The following is a 22288-nucleotide window of genomic DNA, read 5'->3' on the forward strand; positions in this document are numbered from 1 at the left end:
AAGCCCAAGGACAGTGCTCAGGCCCTGAGTTCAAGCCCCAGGACTGGCAAAAAAAGTACTACAGGGGATGAATTTGATCAAAGTAAATTGTATGCTTGTAAATATCACATTGATATTCTTTTTTTGGGGGGGGTCATGGGGCTTGAACTTGGCCTTGGCACTGCCCCTGAGCTCTTCAGCTCAAGGTTACCAGCCTACCCCCGGGCCTGGGAGTTGTTCCAAGCTCTATAACTCAAGGCTAGCCCTACCCTTGAGCCAAGCCCTGCTTCCTGTTTTCTAGTGTCTCAGATTCTTTTGTGCCTGGGCTGGCTTTGAACCTTGATCCTCAGATCTCAGCCTCCTGAGTACCTAGGATTACAGGCATGGTACGCTGGCACATCCTTTTTACAATTAACATAGTTTCCTTATTCACATTGCTCCAGGAAAAGGGGCACCTCTTTTCTTTCTCTGTTTGCTTAGGTCCTTAGCGTAAGAAAAGATCAAATTTATCAAGGCTAGCTAGATAGGCTCTTAAATACAACAGGTCTAGGGCTTAACTGGGCCAGGCTTGATTATCAAATGCTTTCAGTGATCTTAGGTGCCCTCGGGGTGTTTTCTACTTTCACAGCCAATGTAGGTTTTAATTATTATAAGCAAATGATTTCTCTTCTGTTACTCTGGCTCTTCATGTATTTTATCAGAATATTAAGAGTCCCCCTACTAAGATGATTTTTTTTAAACTGTAGTTGTTTAAACACTATTTAATGATGCTGTTTACTTCACTTCCGTAATTGGACTTGAAGCACACAGGACTTTCTTTTTTCTTTTCTTGTATGGTATCATCAGGGATTTAAGGTCTCTGTTACTGAGCTACATTTCTAGCTTCTTTTAGTTTGTTGAAAACTTTATTTAGGGCCAGGAGTGTGGCCTACTGGTGGTGTGCTCGCCTAGCATGCACAAAGCCTTAGGTTTAATTCCCCGGAACCAAATATACAAAAAAAGCTGGAAGTGGTGCTGTGGCTCAAGTGGAAGTGTGCTAGCCTTGAGCCAAAAGTGTTCAAGGACCTTGGCTAGGTCCCAGGACTGGCAAAAACAAAAAAAACAAAAAAACCCCCAAACATCTTTATACATCTATATGACATAATTTGTACAATGTTATATATAGATGACTTACTTTTGGTAGACTTTAGTAAAAGTTTATCTAGTCTAATAAAACTAACCTTTATTTCCTGCCAAAGTCTTTTATGTATGACGAGTAATGACAACAGGCTCTTTGATCATATCAATACATAAATGACTTGTGAGTATGTGGTGATTTTTTTATTTTATTTATGTATTTATTTATTTATTTTTGCCAGTCCTGGGCTTGAGCTCAGGGCCTGAGCACTGTCCTTGGACTAGAGCTCTACCGCTTGAGCCTCAGCACCACTTCCGGCTTTTTTCTATGTATGTGGTACCGAGGAATCGAACCTGGGTCGTCGTGCATGCTAGGCAAGCACTTTACCACTAGGCCAAACTCCCGGCCCCTATGTGGTGATTTTTCTTCTTTAGTCTCCTTGGATCTTTTTTTAAGCGTTTAAAATTCATGTTTAGAAGTATTTGATGGTAAGGGAAAAACTAGTAAGAATGCTGGTATGAGGATTTTGTGTCTTAAGGGTGGGATTTTCAGTTGCATAAATGAGTAAGAGACCCTATTCCTGGCAGAGACTGTATAATACAAACTATTCCTCCCCCCCCTCTCTTTGAGACAGCACCCCATTGTATTTTGGGCTTGTCTTGAATGCCTGAGCTTAGCTTAAGTTATCCTCCTGCCTCAGCCTCCAGTATAGCTGGGACTGTAGATATCAGCCAACAGGCTGGTTTTGTTTCTTTCACTTGAAGTAACACTGCTCAGTTTTATTTACTTGAGATAATATTCCTTAGCTTTATTTATATTCATGTAAATGCACTCTATCACAAGCCTGAAGGAATTTTCTATAAATGATGAAGAAAGAGTACTTACTATATGCAAAAGTAAAATTTAATCTTTTTTTTCTTGCCAGTCCTGGGCTTGAGCTCAGGGCCTGAGCACTGTCCTTGGACTTTCTCAAGGCTAGAGCTCTACCACTTGAGCCTCAGCACCACTTCCGGCTTTTTTCTATGTATGTGATACCGAGGAATCGAACCCGGGTCTTCATGCATGCTAGGCAAGCACTTTAATCACTAGGCCAAACTCCCGGCCCTAAAATTTAATCTTTAGGAGGAAAAAAAATCAAAGCTGAAGTTCTGTATACATGGTATCTGTATTTAAATATTTTCCCTAATGTGGTTGTTACTTTTTATATATGTATTTGTTATTGTTTAACTATTTAGAGCTTTGAAGAAATAATGTGTCCGACTCTGGGTTAATGGAAAGACTGCACTATTTGACTTCTTTACATAGCTGAATCCCAAGTTTAGTACAGAAATACAGCCTAAAAACGTGAACTTAGAAAAGCACAAAATACACGTCGAAAGGTGATAAGTGCTTTGTTGAAACAAATACATTTCCTCCTCTCACAAACAAACTTCTTTGAAGGCTTGTTTAAACAGTTTTTTTTTTAAATGGATATTTATGGAAGCCTGTGGAAAAACTCATTGTTTATGCAACAGTTACACAGGACTTATGTTTCATGTGCTCTCAACTGTTAAAACACAGGTATATAGCATGTATATCCCTAAAAATCCCTGTTTGCTACAATGTGCAAAACCATAACCTTTTTCCTCATTGCACTCCCCCACTAATGAAATTAACTTGCCTCGCTGACTGAAAAGCCTTTTCATTAAAAAATGTAGGGGCTTGGGAGTTGTTCTAAGGCAATCCTCCACCTCCCCCCGCAGCCTGCACACCCTTTTAAACTGGCAAACCCATTTTCATTTTAATGTTTCGAGGATTTTTTTTTTAAGGGAAAGCAGGGGACGGCGGGGATTGCTAAATTTATCTTCTTCCCCTAGCCACGGGGATGGAGAAAACACATTTACTGCGGGCGGGGGTCTGAGGGCCTCCAAACAACTCGAGCTGGCGCCTCGGCCAGGACCGACGCGACGAGGCGGTAGGTCTCCCAGGAGGCCCCCGGGGGGCGGCCGCGGCCCAAGGACAAGGTGGGGGGCGGCCGGGGCCTCCTGCCTCTCCTCGGGGTCGGCGGACCGCGGCCTCGCGCGGGCTTTACGGCCGAGGCGGCGGCTGCAGCGCGTTTGGTGGCGGCGGTGGCGGGAGGGAGCGCGGAGGAGTTGGAAAGAAGGGGGGCGCTGTCACGGCGACTCAGGCCGCCGGAGACCCCGCCACAGTGAGGCCACTGGGCTTCCCGGTCGCGGGGCGTAAGCGGCGCCGACCCGGGGCGCCAGGGGGACCCTCCGGGCGGAGGAGGGGGCCTATCAACCCTTCCGCATTTTCCTGGGTCTCTCTCCCGGGCGGTGACGTGACGTGCTGACGGCGGGCCCGTGCCGGGGAGCTGGGCCGCTTTTTGTCAGCTCCGAGCTCGGCCCCTCCTCCCTCCCTCCGCCCGCCCCACCAGCCGGAGCCCGGCCCAGTGCTCCAGAGAAAGGCCGGCCTGCTGCACCCGCCACCGTCGGCGACCGCTCGTACGCCCGTTCGGTGAGTCCCGGGTGTCGCCGCGGCCGTGGGGCCTAGTGCGCGCCCGGCGGCCTGGTCTCGGCCTGGTCGGCGGCCCGCAAGGCGCCCTTCCGTGGTAGGCCAGGCGGCGTGGCGCGCGGCGCCGAGCAGGCCCTGAGGAGGCCGCAGTTAGGCCCAGGGAGGAGCCGGACTGCCTTGAGCGGCGGCGAAGGCGCGCTCTGTAAGCAGGCGGGGGTTGGGATTGGGTTGCCCGGCGGTCCGGGAGGCTGTGGAGGGGTCTTGGGTGGGCGCCGCGGCCGACCCAGGGCACCGCGCGGGGGCGAGGCCTGGCGAGGAGGCGAAGGCTGCAGGCGTGAGGTGAAGGCCGCAGGCCGGCCGGGCCGATTTTCGCTATGTAAATATCGGCGAGGGGGGGGCGGGAGGGACGGGGGACAAAATGGCGGCATCTCGGCGCCTGCTGCAGGGAACGACTGAGGGGGTTGCCGGGAGGGGGAGCCGCCATCTTGAAGGCGGTGTCTGGAGAGAAAATTCCGCTACAGCCCGTGAGGGGGGGTGGGAGAGCGGGCGACGGCGGTGCCGTCGCCGCCGGTGACGGACACCGGAGCCTTGGCGCAGTGGCGTGTGCGCGCAGAGGGGCGTGCTCGCTCCCTATGGCGGCCATTGCCCTCGCTGCCATGAGCGCTTAGGTTCCAGGCGTAAGGCGGCAGCGCCACCTTCCTGCCCTGCCTCCCACAGCCCCGTGACTAGTTGCTGTTTCCGCTGCCTTTCAGCGGAGCTGCCTCAGGCGACCATCGTCGCCTCCCGGGCGCGGGAGCCATGTCGCCTAATGTAACTAAGCTCCCGGCTTCCAGTCTTTCCTCCATGGCGTCCGGAGCCACCTGAGAGCGATCTGGCGGGTGGCAACCGGGGACGGCGGTGGGGGGGGACACAGGCCAAATTTGCTTGTTGTTTTAAAGTCCTACATGGCGGTGAGGGTGACCTCCTTGCGGTGGTTTTCCACCAATCATTGCCTTCTATGTGTAACAAGAAAACCTGATGGGAAAGTTCTCACCGTTCCTGTGACCAATAAGCGGGGAAAATGCCCGGCACGAAAGCGGAAGAATAAAGAATTTCAAGGAGTCTTTTGTATTCATTTCTGGGGAAACTTTCTTGTTTACAGACGTGTTCTTTAGTCTTCAGAAGGCATAAGAAAGGGGCACAATGTTACTTGGTTTTGAATCGAAGACGAGAAAAGGTGATGCAGTAGTTACAGTATCTTGAAGGCTTTCTCGGTGACGTTTTCAAGTGGAGTTCCCTGCCTAAAAGTTCTTGAGCAGCTTGCACACGGCACACAACTTTCCCAGGGTTGGAGATGCCTGGTGCTAGGTGCCTAAGAAAGATAAAAGGAGGTTTTTGCTGGTTTTGTTTTGTGTCGTCGTTCAGAGGTGGAGCGTGACAACTGGTGAACTTAGCACTAAAGCACTAAATACTGCCGGAAAGGTATAGCCGATTAAGGAGATTTTTTTTTCTAATTAAAGACCAGATTTCTGTTTGGAACGTCAGTCAAGGAAGGGTTTGAAATTGTGGAGACAGGACGTTGTTAGGTACTGGCGGGGGTGGGCAAAGGGCATTTCAAGGGTGAAGCTTCTGGAAAAAGCGATATTGACAAGGAGGCTGAAATGCTTGGTGCACAGGTAGAGGATGGTGGGAAAGGTAGCCAGGAGGGTGGATGGCTGCTGGAAAGCCTAGTAGGAGCGAGCAGACCGGGGATGATGCTTGCGCGGGATTGATTTTTTTTTTTTTTTTGTCGGTCCTGGGCTTGAGCTCAGGGCCTGAGCACTGTCCTTGGACTTTCTCAAAGCTAGAGCTCTACCACTTGAGCCTCAGCACCACTTCCGGCTTTTTTTCTATGTATGTGGTACTGAGGAATTGAACCGGGTGAAAGCTACGCAAGCACTCTACCACTAGGCCAAACTCCCAGCCCCATGGTAATTGATTTTTATGATAATTGGACTAGGACAGATTTCAGATTCAAATACCCAAAGTCTGAAATTGATCAGTTTTTCATGATTAAGGACAAGGTTACACACGGAATTAAGAGATTTGTTACCTTTTGAATTAGCTGATTTTTTTTCTATCCTAATTTTCCATCTAATAATAAACAGTTGCTCAATTGTTATTTCTGTGGTAAACAAAAAGGAGTTTCTAATATTTCATTTACCCTGGCTGAAGATTATAGGACTAATGCTGACAAACAAAAACATAAAAAAGAATCTGTAAGTGTTCCTATGGTAGTTTTTTTAAATTGTAATGTATAGAGGGGTTACAGTTATATTCACCAGACAGTAGATGCATTACTTCTCACACATTGATACCCCTTATCATGTGTTTGTCCCCATTTTGTTTTGTTTTTTAAAAGAAGTTTTGAAAAGGTTGAAAGAGTGATTATTAAGAGAATAGTGGCCTTGGAATGTCCTTTATAGTTTGTGTCCTCTTTGCCAAAAAGTAAACCCTCCTTTTGTTAGAGAAGCCTTCACGCTCTTGTTTGGATTAATATTTGACTAATCTAGATGCACACGTGGGGAATACTTTCTAGAACTTTATTATATAAACCTGAGGGTTAAGTAGTTTTGGTTAATTCATTTTTTTTTACCAGTCCTGGGTCTTGATCTCAGGGCCTGGGCACTGTCCTGAGCTTTCTCAAGGGTAGCGCACTACCATTTGAGCCACAGTACCACTTCCTAACTTTTCTGTTTGTGGTACCAAGGAATCGAACCCAGGGTTTCGTGCATGTTGGGCGGGCACTCTACCACTAGGCCACACTTTTGGCCAGGTTTTTCTGTCTTTGTGCCACAACAGATGAGAGTAGTTTTGCAAAAGGAGCAGAGGGACTTTGCAGAGAGACCTTGAGAGTTTATCAGGAAGGGTATCCTTCAGAAAAGTCTGAGCAACAGCACATGTCATAAGGCTGGCTAGAAGCAAGATGTAAGTTGGGCTGCGCTAGTTTAGGTCTTAAGGGGAAACAGATTTAGAAAACCAGTTCCTTTTATATTTTATCAGCTGGAAAAGACATAGTAGAGCTATTTTTTAAACCAACCTTTAAAAAAAAGCTATGAAGAGCTGTTGTTTTGGGATGTCCATCTGGGAATTCCCTTGTCTTCAGAGAATCTACTCCCACTAACTCATCTGTTTCCCCCTCCTTAAAAAAAAATAGAACCTGGGGCCGGGAGTGTGGCCTAGTGGTAGAGTGCTTGCTAGCATGCACGAAGACCCAGGTTCGATTCCTTGGTACCACATACAGAGAAAAAAGCTGGAAGTGGTGCTGAGGCTCAAGTGGTAGAACTCTAACCTTGAGAAAGTCCAAGGACAGTGCTCAGACCCTGAGCTCAAGCCCAGGACTGCTCAAAAAAAATGGAATCTGTTTTTTTGTTTTTGTGTGAGCGTGCGCACACATGTGCATGTGCTTGAATTCAGGGTCTGGGTGAACTTTTTGCTCAAGGCTAGCACTCTAATAGTTTGAGCCAGAGCTCCACTTCCAATTTTTTAGATAGTTAAATTGGAGATGAGAGTCTCACACACTTTTCTGCCTGGGCTTCTATCTTCAAAGAGGGATCCACAAATCTTGGCCCCTTGATTAGCTAGGATTACAGGCATGAGCCACCAGCACCCGACCTGTTGTTGTGTGTCTATGTATGTGTGTGTAGCCAGACAGTATATCCACAGTGGATGTTTGTGATTAATATTAAATTGGACCCGTTGTATGATTAGGAAAATAAGCGTAGTGTTTGTTTTCCATGAGAAATGGTTAAATGCAAAAAAAAAAAAATGAAAGGGCTTGTTAGCCATCCATCTTGGATAAATAAATATTTGTCTTAAGTTTTTATGCATTATTTTCCAGATAGGTGCCAGTTCTCATTTCCAAAAAATCTTCTGTAGGTTGTTGTTTTTGTGCCCACTGGCAATTCAGTTTTTTTTTTTTTGGCCAGTCCTGGGGCTTGAACTCAGGGCTTGGGCGCTGTCCTTAGACACTTTTTGCTCCAGGTTAGCGCTCTGCGACTTAAACCACAGTGCCACTTCTGGCTTTTTCTGTGTATATGGTACCGAGGAATTGAAACCAGGGCTTCGTGCATGAGAGGTGAGCACTCTACTATTAGGTTAGGTTCCTGTCCCCTGCAATTCAGGTTTTTAAATTTATTTTATTTTATTTATTTTTGGGCAGGATCTAACTGTGTAGCCCAGGCTGGACTGGCACTTTGGATGCTTTGGCCTCAGCTTCAGCGCCAAAGTTATAAGTATGTACTTCACACCTGGCTAGGATTGCCTACTTTTTTACTTAATGGAGAAGTTGCTAAGTAGCCACATGATATAAACAATTGAGTTTTCCTCCCTCCTTGCGATGCTTTCACACTATCTGTCTAAAGCTATCTTTGTCCTTTTGCCTCTCCTCCAGCCAAGCTGCGCTCTTGGTGCCTGCTTGCTCCTTTGGAACTGAGCTCTGTCAAGGGTGCTTTCTCTTGTATCATTAACCTCAAACATGTTGGCACCTTTCCATCTCTTAATAAATATTCTTTGGTTTGCTCTTCTCACAAAAACCTCGCCTATCATATTTCTTTTCACCAATACTTTCGTTTGTCTTCTATGCACTTATACCTAAATCCAATACTTCCCAAATTTGGAAAGTTATACCACATGTGTCATTAAAATATAATCTCTGCCTTCTCTGGTGAGATTTTTCTCAAGGTCAATTCTTCCTTTCTCTTGAATCTTCTCCCCTCCCTTATATGTCTTTAAAAATGTCTACTCTTGGGGCCGAGAGTTTGGCCTAGTGGTTAAAGTGCTTGCCTAGCATGCATGAAGACCCGGGTTCGATTCCTTGGTACCACATACATAGAAAAAAGCCAGAAGTGGTGCTGAGGCTCAAGTGGTAGAGCTCTAGCCTTGAGAAAGTCCAAGGACAGTGCTCAGGCCCTGAGCCCAAGCCCTGGACTGGCCAAAAAAAAAAAAATGTCTACTCTTCTAGGTTCTTGTCTGATATTTTTATTTACACACTGACTGGGTCTACTCATGGGTCAAAGCTGTCTTAAACTGGGCAAATTTATCTGGCACATGATAGATGCCCAATACTACGTCTAGAAAAAAAAAGTTAATCCCCTGAAATGTCTACTGTGTTTTTGTTTTTGGGTTTGTTTGTGTTTTTTTTTTTTGGTCAGTCATGGGACTTGAACTTTGGGCCTGGGCGATGTCTTGAGCTCTTCATCTCAAGGCTTCACCCTACCCCTTGAGCCACAGTGCCAGTTCCAGTTTTCTGGTAGTTAATTGGAAATAAGAGTCTCATGGACTTTAGTGCCTGGGCTGGCCTTGAACCGCAATCCTCAGATTTTAGCCTCTTGAGTAGCTAGGATTACAGGTGTGAACCACGGCACCGGGCTCTATTGTTTTTTTTTTTTAACTTTTTTTTTTGTTTCTCCCTTTTTGGTACTGGGGACCTAGCCTAGGGTGTTGCACTTGCTAGGGCAAGTGCTTTTCCACTGTACTACATCCCAGCCATGGTTTTTAATTTTTTTTTCTGTAAATACCACTATCCTTTTTCCAGGCTCATTCTTCTTCACCCCTTAGAGAAATGCTTGTTAACATGTGGGGTTTTTTTTTGGTCAGTCATGGGGCTTGAACTCAGGGCCTGGGTACTGTCCTTGATCTCTTGCTTGAGGCTAGCATTGTACCACTTGGAGCCACAGCTCCACTTCCACTTTTATGGTGGTTAATTGAAGAGTCTTACGGGGACTATTCAGCACGGGCTGGCTTCGAACCATGATTCTCAGATCTGAGCCTTCTAAGTAGGTAGAATTACATGTGTTAGCCACCTGTGCCCAGCTAATCTTTAATCTTTTAGGTTTTAACTGTATGTATGTTTGTATCTCCTAAACTGAATATAGAGAGGTTCTCATTTGTGTTTGTCCCTAAGCAGTACCTGGCATATAATCATTATCTCCAAAAACAATTACCTCAATTATCGGTGAAGTAAATTTGTTGTAGTTGAATAGTTTCCAACTATCCAAAATCAATTAATCTAGTCAGTGTGTTCTTTGACCAAAGGGTATTCATATTAAGACACACTTTTCATTAGGGCAGCAGGTCAAACCCAGGCACTGAATAACCTCTCCCACCCTTTAACTGATTGGAATATGGCCAACTAAGCAAATGCCAAATTGCTTTTCCAAACAACATTTTATAAAATTCAGTTGTCTTTTGACTATATTTTACTCAAAGGGAATTATACTTTAAAGAAACAATGGTCATAGAGTATGCAACCATTAGGTTTTTATAAAATATATTTAGCCAGTTGCCAGTGGCTCATGCTTCTAATCCTAGCAATTTAGGTAGCTGAGATTTGAGGACTACAGTTGTAAGCTAGCATGGGCAGGAAAGTTTCTGTCTGTGAAACTCTTTATGTCCACTGAATCACTAAAAAGCTACAGGTGGTCCCGCTAGAGGTGGGCTAGGTCCCCAGTACCAAAAAGGAAGAAACAAAAAAAATAGTTAAAAAAATAGAGCCTGGTGCTGTGGCTCACACCTGTAATCCTAGCTACTCAGGAGGCTAAAATCTGAGGATTGTGGTTCAAGGCCAGCCCAGGCACTAAAGTCCATGAGACTCTTATTTCCAATCACTAAAAAGCTACTGGTACAGCAGTATCAGGAACAGTGCCCAGGCCCTGATGTAAAGCCCCAAGAATGACACACAAAAAAAGGAAATATATATATATATGCATGCCAGTCTTGGGACTTGAGCTCAGGGTCTGAGCACTGTCTTCAGGCTTTCTCATGGCTACTGCTCTGGCACTTGAGCACCACTTCCGGCTTTTTCTATGAATGTGGTACCAAGGAATTGAACCTGGGTCATCATGCATGCTAGGCAAGCACTCTACCACTAGGTCAAACTCCTGCCCCCCCCCCAATATACTTTTTTTGGTCAGTCTTGGGGATTGAACTTTGGGCCTGGGCACTGTCCCTGAGCTCTTCAGCTCAAAGCTACTCCTTGGGCCACAGCGCCACTTCTGGTTTTCTGGTGGTTAATTGGAGACAAGGCTCACCAACTTTAGTGGCTGGCTTTGGACTGAGATCCTCAGATCTTAGCCTCCTGAGTAGCTAGGATTACAGGTGTGAGTCACTGCACCTGGCCTTGCTAGTTTGTTTTAATGGTATATATATATATATTTCCTGTTATATTGTATGTGCATTTATTTGATTATTTGAAATAGGAAAGGGAAGGGGGCAAACAAGATGATTGGGAGGGGGTAGGGAAGGGAAATGGGGACAAAAACATAAGAAGGGGTATCAATGTATGAGAAGTAATGCACCTACTATCTTTTTTTTTTTTTGCCAGTCCTGGGCTTGAGCTCAGGGCATGAGCACTGTCCTTGGACTTTCTCAAGGCTAGAGCTCTACCACTTGAGCCTCAGCACCACTTCTGGCTTTTTTTTTTTATGTATGTGGTACCGAGGAATCGAACCCGGGTCTTCATGCATGCTAGGCAAGCACTTTAACCACTAGGCCAAACTCCCAGCCCCTGCACCTACTATCTTAATTGTATATTTTTTTGTCCTTTCTTTTTTGGTACTGGAGATTGAACCCAGGATGTTGCACTTGCTAGGCAAGTGATTAGCTACTGAACTACATCCCAACCCAAAAATGTTTTTAAAGTTTAAAATTATGATATATTTCAAAATTAGTGAAAATTAATATTTTGTGATGTTTTTGCTTCATTTTCTTTCTTGTTTAATGAAGTAAAACCTTACAAATCTAGTTAATAGATGCACCCCTCCCCATCCTCAGTCCTGTCTTTCCAGAAGTAGCCATTGTCTTAAAACACACACACACACACACACATACACATTCATATACATCCACATGCATATACCAAAAAAATTAAGTATTTACTGCATGAACAGAAGCACACTGTGTGCATTATTTTATATATTAGTTTGAGTACATGATGTTTATGTGCATCCAGTGCATTGGCTTTCAAAGTGTGCTCCAGTTATTCCTGGGGATCCATCTTGAACATTTTTTTGCCAGTCTTGGGGCTTGAACTCAGCCTGAGCTTCTTTCTACCACTTGAGCCACAGTACCACTTCCAGGCTTTTTCTGTGTATGTGGTACTGAGGAATTGTACCCAGGGCTTCATGAACACTAGGCATGCACTCTACTACTAAGTCACTTTCCCAGCCCTTTAAATTAATAAATTTATTTATTTGTCAATCATGGGGCTTGAATTTGGGGCCTGGACATTGAGCATTGTTGTAGGAAGCACTTGAGGTCAAAACATTGTGTGTGTGGTGTGTGTGTGTGTGTGTCCGTGTCCGCGCACGTGCGCACGTATGCTGGTCCTGGTCCTGGTCCTGGTCCTGGTCCTGGTCCTGGTCCTGGTCCTGGTCCTGGTCCTGGTCCTGGTCCTGGGGCTTGAACTCAAGAGTGTGGGTGCTTTCCCTGAGCCTTTTCTACTTAAATGTTACTCTACCACTTGAGTCACAACTCCATTTCTAGCTTATTGGTAGTTAAGTTCTGGCTTGCTTTGAACTGTGCTTCTCCTTAGTCACCTGAGAAGGATTATAGATTTGGGCCACTGGAGCCTTTTTTTAAAAAAAATTACAAGTTATCTTTGTGTAGCCTAGGAATCAAACTTGAGGCCTTCCTGCTGACTTTGAATCTTGATCCTCGGAACTCAGCCTCCTGAATAGCTAGGATTACAGGCATGAGCCATCGTGCAGGGCTAACTTGGTGATTCTTAAAAGCTTAAAGGGGTTGTGAGACCCCAAATTTAAAATCTGTTGACTAATTTCTACTTTTTTTGCCATGTTTGGATTGAACCCAGGGCCTCACACATTTTAGGCAAGTAATTCTACCAATATTAGTTGTATTTTAATGTGTAAATGGTAGTTTATTCCTATAGAGGGACCATTAGACTGTTTATAGTTACTAACAGTTTCAAACAGTGATGCTGTGAGCATCCATTAACACAGTTCTTCTCCTTGGGGGATTACAGTAGAATACGATTGCTACATTGAAGATGTCTGTGCATTGTCAGTTTTTTCTGGAAATTGCTAAAATGCCAAATTGTACTCTACTTGACACTCCCACCAGCTGTGTATGAGCTTGTTTATCCAGATCCCTGCCAAAAGATTAGATTTTGCAATTTTTCCCATCTGTTAGGTATAAATGCAATCTCTTTGCTGTTTTCATTTTACATTTCCTAGATTACTGTTGAGACTGACCTTTTTCCCACATAATTATTAGCCATTTGAGTTTTCTGTTAATTAGGTATGCATATCCTACTCCATTTTTCTGTTGGATTATTGCTTTTACTTTTGGTTTATGGCTTATTTCATATTCTAGATACTAACACACACACACACACACACACAAACGTACATCTTTCTAGTCTGTGGCTTTTCTTTTAACTTTATGTGTGGAGCACTTTGTGTAGGAGTTCTTAGTGTGATGGCACCAGTTTTCTCAGCTTTTTTCCCCCATCTACAGCGGTGTTATCCTGTCTTCAAGAAGTTCTTCACTTATTCTAAGGTAATAATAATAATGATGATGGTTTAAATAATATTTAGTTCATTAATTCACCTGGAGGTTTTTAACTCAGTTGTATGGTGTAGGGATCTAATTTTATCTTTTTCATATGGATTTATCAAATAGGTAAGTCATCTCAATTCCTGAGGTATATTTATTTTCACATTTACACATTAGGTTTTAGTTTCTGAGTTCTACTTTTACTTGATTGGTTCTTTCTACTGATATCACTTTAATTTAGTAATGCTCTTATAGTAATTAAATCTCAATATATGTTCTTTTTCTTTAGAGTTATTATAATTGTTTTTCACCCTTTGCTTTATACTCCTTTGGAGTTGTATTTTAAATTTCTGTGAGGATTGTTTAGATTTTTATTGCATTTATATCAAATTTATAGAATGAATAGATTCATATATAAGCCAATGGTAGAGCTGGGATTTGAATCTGAATATATATCATTAATTTTCGTAAAGTTCTTATACAACTTTTGTTAGGAATTTTGCTATGTTGTAATTTTTTTAACATGACAGTGTTTTATCCTTTTTAATATCTATACCTTTGATTGGTTATTTTATTTCTAAAAGTTTATCATTGAAAATTAAAATCTGTGTGCAAAAATATGTATTTCAGGGGCCGGGAGTTTGGCCTAGTGGTAGAGTGCTTGCCTTGCATGCACGAAGACCCGGGTTCAATTCCTCGGTACCACATACATAGAAAAATGCTAGAAGTGGTGCTGAGGCTCAAGTGGTAGAGCTCTAGCCTTGAGAAAGTCCAAGGACAGCGCTCAGGCCCTGAGCTCAAGCCCAGGACCGGAAAAAAAAAGATATGTATTTCAGCATTGTAATATTAAATAAAGTGGAATAACAGATGGCTTTCAATGGGTAACCAGTTAAATGATACTAAATCTAAACAGTGAAATTACATATATTGAAGGTGGGGGAATAGAAACTTCTTGTAACTTTTGTAACTCTGAGAAAGAAGAGAGTCTGTAACAAAGGAGAGACTGTAGTCCCAAGAGAGAAAGAGGAATTGCACTGGAAACAAAGGAAGAGGAGACTGGACACCAAAAACAAAACAAAACAAAACAAAAAACAAGTAGCACAGAGAAAAATGTAGAGAAAAGAAACAAACAGCTTACTGCTCCAATATTTGGGTGGGGGCTACTTTGTAATCTTTGTTGTCATTTTTCTTTCTGGCGAGAAGAGAAATGTGGGTGTTCTCATTTGCATTTTTTTTTACTCTACTTTGCATTTCAGAGCTCTTAGCATGTATAGGAATAGAACTTTCCTAAAGTGTTTACCACATCTATTGGTGTGATTGAGTGTCCTAATAGATATATTCTCATTCTCATTCTCTCTTCTGCTGGGGTTTGAACTCACGGCTTGTGTATACTAGGCAAGGATGTATTGCTGTGCTATATGCTATATCCCTATCCCCAGCCTTCTTCTCCTCCTCCTCCTCCTCTCTCCCCCCCTTCTTCTTTTTTTTTTTTGCCAGTCCTGGGGCTTGAATTCAGGGCCTGAGCTTCTGTGTCTCTGAGCTTCTTTTGCTGAAGGCTAGCACTCTACCACCTAAGTTACAGCACCATTTCTGGTTCTGTGTGTGTGTGTGTGTGTATGTGTGTGTGTGTATGGGGCTTGAACTGGGCGTGGGCGCTGTCCCTGAGCTCTTCAGTTCAAGGCTACCATCCTACCCTTGAGCCAAGCCTCTTCCCTTTTTTCTTTTTCTTTTTTTGCCAGTCCTGGGTCTTGAACTCAGGGCCTGAGCACTGTCCTTGGGCGTTTTCCTCAAGGCTAACACTTGAGCCACAACACCACTCCCAGTTTTTTTTCTATGTATGTGGTACTGAGGAATCCAACCCGGGCCTTTGTGCATGCTAGGCAAGCACTCTACCACTAAGCCAAACTCCCAGCCCACACTTTCCATTTTTTAAAGGTTAATTGGAGAAAAGAGTCTCAGATTCTTTTGTGTCCGTGCTGGCTTTGAACCTTGATCCTCAGATCACAGCCTTCTGAGTAGCTAGAATAATAGGTGTGAGCCACTGTGCCCAGTTTACTTCTGGCTTTTTCTGTGTTTGAACCCAGGGCTTCATGCATGCTAGGCAGGCAATCTGCCACTAAGCCACATTCCCAGTCCATGTTTTTTTTTTTTTTTTTGCCAGTCCTGGGGCTTGAACTTGACCTAAGCACTGTCCTTGGGCTTTCTCAAGGCTAGTGCTCTACTGATTGGACCGCAGCACCACTTCCAGCTTTTTCTGTGTATGTGAACCAAAGAGTCAACCTAGGGTTTCCTGCATGCTAGGCAAGCACTCTACCACTAGGCCACACTCTCTGCCCCTATTTGTTTTTTGTTTTTTAATTTTTTTATTGTAATTAATAAAAGGGTTACATGATATTTGCCAGATAGAAGGTGCATTAATTCACAAACATTGATACCCTTTCACATGTCTTGGTACCCATTACCCTCCCTCCCACCCCCCACCCGTCTTGGTTTTCCCCCCTTCCCTATCAAATTAAAGACAGGCTCTCCCTATATTGTCCAGACTGGGTTCAAGTGCCTAGACTCAAGTGATCCTCCTACCTCAGCCTCTTGAGTAGGTAATACTATAGGTGTGCACCACTGTGGCTAGACTAACCACATAACATGAGTTGGGGTATATTCTCTTTTATAGGATAGGTCTATTTTTGAAAGATAGAATGTGTCTGTGAAATTGTCTGCACTTGCTTTCTTTTCTGTGATACATTTGGGTTTTGAGTAACTTGTGGATTGTTTTCCCCATGAAATGCCTGTCTTATGAATTATTTATACAAAGATAATTTCCTATGAAAAATAAAATTTAAAATATGTTGGTATAAATTTTAGACTTCCTTGATAACCTTAATCTAGTTTCATTAATCCCCCCATTTTTTTTTAAGATCAAAGACCGAGACTTAAACTCGATACTTGACCGCTTTCATACATTAGCTAATACTCTGCCAACTAAGCTATGACACAAACGCCTCATTTCCCTTTTTCTAATCAGGATTGCCTGTGACTTGGCTATATTTATTAGACTTTTCAGATAGCTCTTTTTATTGATCTCTTGTACTTTTCTTATGGCTATTTCTGCTTTATTTATTTAGCTTAATCAACAGAGTTGTGTCACAATTCCTCTGAAGTCTGCTTTATTTTTTATTTTTACATTTAGTAATTAAATAACAGGCTTAACTTACTAGTATTTAACTTTCTATGGTATATTTATTTAAAATTAAATTGTTCTCTGAACTAATTGTATGCTATAATTTCTGCAGTTTGTGTGCCTGTGCCTGCTGTGTGTTCGGGCGCCCCAGTCCTAGGGTTTGAAACTCAGAGCCTGAGTGTTATCAGTGAGCTTTTTTACTCAAGGCTAGTGCTGTGTCACTTGAGCCACAGCTCCACTTCGGGGTGTGTGTGTGTGTGTGTGTGTGTGTGTGTGTGTGTGTGTGTGTGTGTGTATGTGTATGTATTTGTTTAATTGGAGATAAGAGTGTCACAGACTTTCCTGCTGTGACTGGCTTCGAACTGCAGTCCTCAGATCTCAGCCTTCTTAGTAGCTAGCATGAGCCACTGGTGCCAGGCCTTCATGAACTGTTTTTTTTTATTTGTTTGTTTTTTCCATTAATGAAGATTTTTTTTTTGTTTTTGTTTTTTGGCCAGTCCTGAGGCTTGAACTCAGGGCCTGAGTACTGTCCTTGGGCTTTTCCCTCAAGGCAAGCACTCTGACACAGCACCATGAATAGCTTTTTCTATGTATGTGATACCAAGGAATCAAACCTGGGTCTTCATGCATGCTAGGCAAGCACTCTACTACTAGGCCAAACTCCCAATCCTCAAGGTATTTTTATTATCGAGAGGTTACAGATATATTCGCCAGATAGTGGATGCATTTCTTCTCACCCATTGATATCCCTTCTTATTTTGTTGTCCCCATTTCCTTCCCTCCACCCCCTATGAACTGTTTTTTTTTTTTTTTGCCAGTCATGGGCTTGTATGCCAAAGATCAAGATCAACGTTGGAGGTGTGGCTCAGTATGTAGAATGATAGTCAATGAGCAAAAGTGTCAGGTCTCATACCTTAAAAAAGAAAGATCAGGCTGGGAGTGTGGCCTAGTGGCATGCACGAAGCCCTGAGTTCAATTCCTTGGTACCACATACACAGAAAACACTGGAAGTGGTGCTGTGGCTCAAGTGGTAGAGTGCTAGCTTTGAGAAAGCTCACGGACAATGCCCAGGCCCTCAGTTCAAGTCCCGGGACTGACAAAAATCAATGGAAAAAGTACTCAGCTGATTACATGTACCAATTAAAAATATTGCATTTGTTGAAAGGCCTATGCTCTGTTTTTGCCAGTATTTAGCATGCCAGTATTTAGACTATTATTAATGTTAGTAGTGCCAAGTTCCACAGACCCAAAATGTATCTAGGCAAAGCCATAATAGGAATCATGTGTTTACTAGGTAAAATATAGAGTAGGGACTAGATAAGATAAGCTTTAGTGGTGATGATTGGCAAGACAATATTAAGGTTCATTGAATATTAAAATATTTTAAAAAGTACAAAGCTGTCATATATGACATTTATAACTAGTTGCTACACAACTAAAGGAAGTTTATTAGATTGACCAAAGTAACATGAAAGTGAGCATACACTAATCTAACAAAACATAAAAATCCAAAATTCTAATTTATTATTAGATTTCTTTTTTCTTTTTTCTGTGGGTCCTGGGGCTTGAACTCTGGGCCTGGGTATTGCCCATGAGCTCTTCAGCTCAAGGCTACCGCCCTATGCCTTAAGCCTCAGCCTCGCTTCCCATTTTCTAGTGATTAATAGGTGATAAGAGTCTCAGAAAGTTCTTCAGTACTCTGGCTGGCTTGGCTTTGAACCTCAATCCTCAGATCTCAGCCTCCTAGGATTACAGGCGTGAGCCACCATACCCAGCTTTTTCCTAATGGTTCTTGACAACACTTTTCTTAAGCCTGCTCTGCATTTGATGCAAATTAATCTTTTGAAAATTTTACCTGTGGCAGTTTCATATCATTTATTCTATCTAAAATATTTTCTAAATTTATACCTTTTATTATGTCAAAATACTATCTTCTACATTTGATCATATCAAATGTTTGCTATACTCCATAACTAAAGATAGAGAATGCTTCATTAAAGGAAACATTCAAATAAGACTTTTGTTCAAAATCTCATATGTTCTTCAATAGATTACCATAAGAGTGGATTGGTAAATTATTACATGCATTTAAATGACAGTATTTTGTTGTGGTTGTGTGAAAACAAGTTCAAGCATACATCCTTCCTTCTATGTTCCTATCTTTCTTTCTATCTATCCTTCCTTCCTTCACTCCCTCCCTCCCTCCCTCCCCCTCCCTCCCTCCCTCCCTCCCTCCCTCCCTCCCTCCCTCCCTCTCCCTCCCTCCCTCCCTCCCTCCCTCTCTCTCTCTCTCTCTCTCTCTCTCTCTCTCTCTCTCTCTCTCTCTCTCTCTCTCTCTCTCTTTCTTTCTTTCATCATGGGGCTTGAACTCTGGCCTGGGCTGCTCTTCAGCTCAAGGCTACCACCCTACTCCTGGGCCTGGCTGCTGTCCCTGAGCTCTTCAGCTCAAGGCTACCATCCTACCCTTGAGCCACAGCCCCACTTCCTTATCTAGTGATTACTTTGTATTGCCCAGCTGGCTTTCAACTGTGATCCTCAGATCTCAGCCTCCTGAGTAGCTAGGATTACTGGTATGAGCCCCCGGCCTGGCTAGAGCATACATATTTTCTAACGTGCTAGTTTTAAAGTCTTTAAAACTATCTTTAAAACCATCCTGTTCTTAGCCCATCAATATAACGAAGTTCAGAGGGCATTTTGTTAGCGCTCTTCTTTTGTGTATGCCTGTACTATGGTTCAACTTAGAGTCTAGTACTCTCATTTGGCCTTTTCTTTTTCTTTTTGTTGGTGGTGGGGCTTCAACTCTGGGCCTAGGTGCTGTCCCTGAGCTCTTTAGCTCAAGGCTAATTCCTAACTCTGGAGCCACAGAGGATTACAAGCTGAGCCACAGGAGCCACCATGCCTGCCTGGCTATCATTTGTCTTTTTCATTCAAGGATGTTCTACTACTTGAGTCACACCTCTACTTGAGTTTTTTCTGTTTTTTTTTTCGGGGGGGGGTAATTGAAGATAAAATTCTCTGTTAGATTTTTTTTTGTCCAGGCTGGCTTCAAACTGAGATCCTTAGATCTCTGAGTAGAATTTTAGGTATGCACCACCAATACCCAGCTTTCTAGTAGCTCTTTTTTTTCCTGCCAGTCCTGGGGCTTGAACTCAGGGCTTGAACACTGTCCTTGGGCTTTCTTTTTTCCATATATTTTTATTGTAATTAATAGAAGGCTTACATTATATTCACCAGATAGAAGGTGCATTACTTCACATACATTGATATCCTTTCTCATGTCTTGGTCCCCATTACCCTCCCCCCACCCCTGCCCCTCATCTTATTTTCCTCCCTTACCTATCCAAATTCAAATAACCAAATACACATATATATAGTATATCAGATAACCAGGTGAAATACTGTAACAATATGTCCTTGTGCTTTCTTAAGGTTAGTGCTCTACCCTTGAGCCACAGCACCACTTCTGGCTTTTTCTGTGTATGTAGTACTGAGGAATCGAACCCAGGTCCATTACCACTAGGCCATGCTCCTGGACCCTCTAGTAGCTCTTAATCTGAGTAAAATAGGAGCTGTGGAAATATTGTACTTACATTTGTCTTTTTTGGGGCCAGATTCTAATAACTTTCATGTTTAGTTTATTTTTCTTTTCTTTTTTGCCAGTCCTGCGATTGCCTTCAGCTCATGCCTATAATCCTGCCTCCTCAGGAGACTGGAGACTGGGTGGGTTCTAAAAATTGTAGTTCAGGCCAGCCTGGGCAGGAAAGTCTGTGAGAGTTGTATCCCCAGTTAACCAACAAAAAGCCAGAAATGGAGCTCTAGTGGTAGAGTGCTGGCCTTGAGCATAAAAACTAAGAGATCCAGGTCCTGAATTCAAGCCCCTGGACGGCACCAAAAAAAAAAAAAAAGAGTAGGGAAAATAATCAATCACCCAAGTCAATGTAAGGTGAATGGTATCTTTTTTTTGTATTGCAGAATATCTGTTAGATGTATAGGATGCTAAAAGGATGGTAATACCAGCAAATAATTCTGTCCGGACATGTTGGGTTAATATTGTGGATCTCCCTGAATTTGGGGGCCTGTGAAAGTGTTTGGAGCAGGGGCATTGCTATAACTGAGCTGACTGGGAGTAGGAGTGTGAAGACTGCAGGAATCCTCTGTGCTTGGCACCAGCCCTTCCTTGTGTAGAGTTCCTGGTCATTTGTTGTGGGAGTGGCAGAAAGGAGCAAGGCCACTGGAAGCTATTTTCATGCCTCAAGGATCAGGAAGTCTGATGCTGAGAGGGAGTATATAAGATGAGAAAATAACTCAGGCAGATTCCTGAGAATCAACCAAAAGTACAAGCAACAGACAGGACCCAGCACTCTGATTGAATGTAAGTGGGGAAGAAGGCAAAAGAGCAGTGGGATGGTAGGAGAAAATTGTGTTTTATCCAGATGAAAACACTCAGCAGACCATCTGGGAAGGTGTTAGGGCCTATCCTGAGAATGAATTTGGGGACTCTGCTAATGGCACTTGAAAGGGCCACAGGGAAGGATAAGGCAAAATGAGTGGAGGTTGAGTAGCCATCAGTTCCCCAGGCTGGATAGAGAAGTAGGATTTCACTTTAAAAATAGAAGAAGGAGCGTTCTTCAGAACTGAGAGAACTTTCTTTTTGGTGCTAATAGAAAAGTCCAGGAGGATGAAAGCTAAGAAAGGCTGAGAATTTTTAGAGTTGATGAAATTGGGTTTATGTAGGGAAATTTGAGCCCCCCCTCTCTTTCTTTCTTTCTTTCTTTCTTTCTTTCTTTCTTTCTTTCTTTCTTTCTTTCTCTCTCTCTCTCTCTCTCTCTCTCTCTCTCTCTCTCTCTCTCTCTCTCTCACACGCACTCTCACATACACATGCATGCTCACACATGTGGTTTAAGTACATTAGCAGATCTCCTTTATGACCTTCTTAATTGGTTTAATTTCATATACTATTTTATTGTGCTTAGGTACATTTATCATTTTACATTTTGTTGCATTTTTATTTTAATTTTAAAATGTATTTTATTGTAATTAATAGAAGGGTTACATTATATTTGTCGGATAGAAGGTGCACTACTTAACATTGTTTATTGCATTTTTAAAGGTGGGGGAATAGTTTATCGTCAGAGATGATTTTGGGAGAGAGCGGGCACGGCCAGCTTATTCAGAAGAGCATATGCATTTTTTTTGCCAGTCCTGGGCCTCAGACTCGGCCTGAGCACTGTCCTTGGGCTTTCTCAAGGCCAGAGCTATACCATTTGAGCCACAGCCCCACTTCTGGCTTTTTTCTACCAAGGAATCGAATCTGGGTCATTGTGCATGCTAGGCAAGCACTCTACCAGTAGGCCAAACTCCCTGCCGAGCATATGTACTTTTATGTTTTGTTTTGTTTTCCTAGTGCTGGGGCTTGAGCTCAGGGTCTGGCCTCTGTCCTTGGACTTTCTCAAGGCTAGTGTTCTAGTGCTCTATCAATTGAGTCACAGCACCACTTTTAGCTTTTCTTGAGTATGTGGTACCAAGAAATTCAGAGCCTTCTTGGTTGGCTAAAGTATGTACATGTGCACACATGTGATGTGCAGTAGTGTTGGGAGGTGTTTGAAGGGAAGTTAGAGGAGTTAGTGATAGTTTACATTGTTTGGAGCCAAATTAGTCTGGGGAGACATTAGGGAGTCATTACTACTTCCAACAGAAGAATGATGTTACCTAGCTGATGCTTTATAAGAATGACTTGTATTTCTCATACTTGAAATATTAACAAGAGACATTCAGTACTATGCCATTAGCAAAAAAAAAAAGTTAAATGCTTATAGCTTTGTTTAGGTGGATTAGAACATGAGAGAGTAAAGATAAGGAAACTAATGAGAGATTTATAGTGTTTACAGCATGCACAAACATAATCCCTGATGTCTGATCTTTTCAATCAACAATTCAATAGTAAGTAATACATTATTTTATTGGATAAGATTCTTTTTGTCATAGTT

At 42.9% G+C, this 22288-nt stretch overlaps 1 protein-coding gene across 6 annotated transcripts in view; it reads left to right on the top strand.

Moving 5' to 3' along the window:
* Positions 1–2963: 2963 nt before the first annotated feature.
* Positions 2964–22288, top strand: part of Zfx (zinc finger protein X-linked) — a 45487-nt gene continuing 26162 nt past the window's right edge. For 3 of the 6 annotated variants that reach the window (XM_090326532.1, XM_090326539.1, XM_090326537.1), the window contains exon 1: positions 3521–3592. The gene's annotated coding sequence lies outside the window, so the exon portion shown is untranslated. Of the gene's footprint in view, positions 3051–3520; positions 3792–20501; positions 20674–22288 lie in introns of those variants that run through there. The other 3 variants (XM_090326534.1, XM_090326533.1, XM_090326535.1) reach the window with 3 other exon arrangements.

This window comes from Megascapheus bottae, chromosome X (assembly GCF_031878675.1).
Source record: "Megascapheus bottae isolate mThoBot1 chromosome X, mThoBot2.hap1, whole genome shotgun sequence".
NCBI lineage: Eukaryota > Metazoa > Chordata > Mammalia > Rodentia > Geomyidae > Megascapheus > Megascapheus bottae.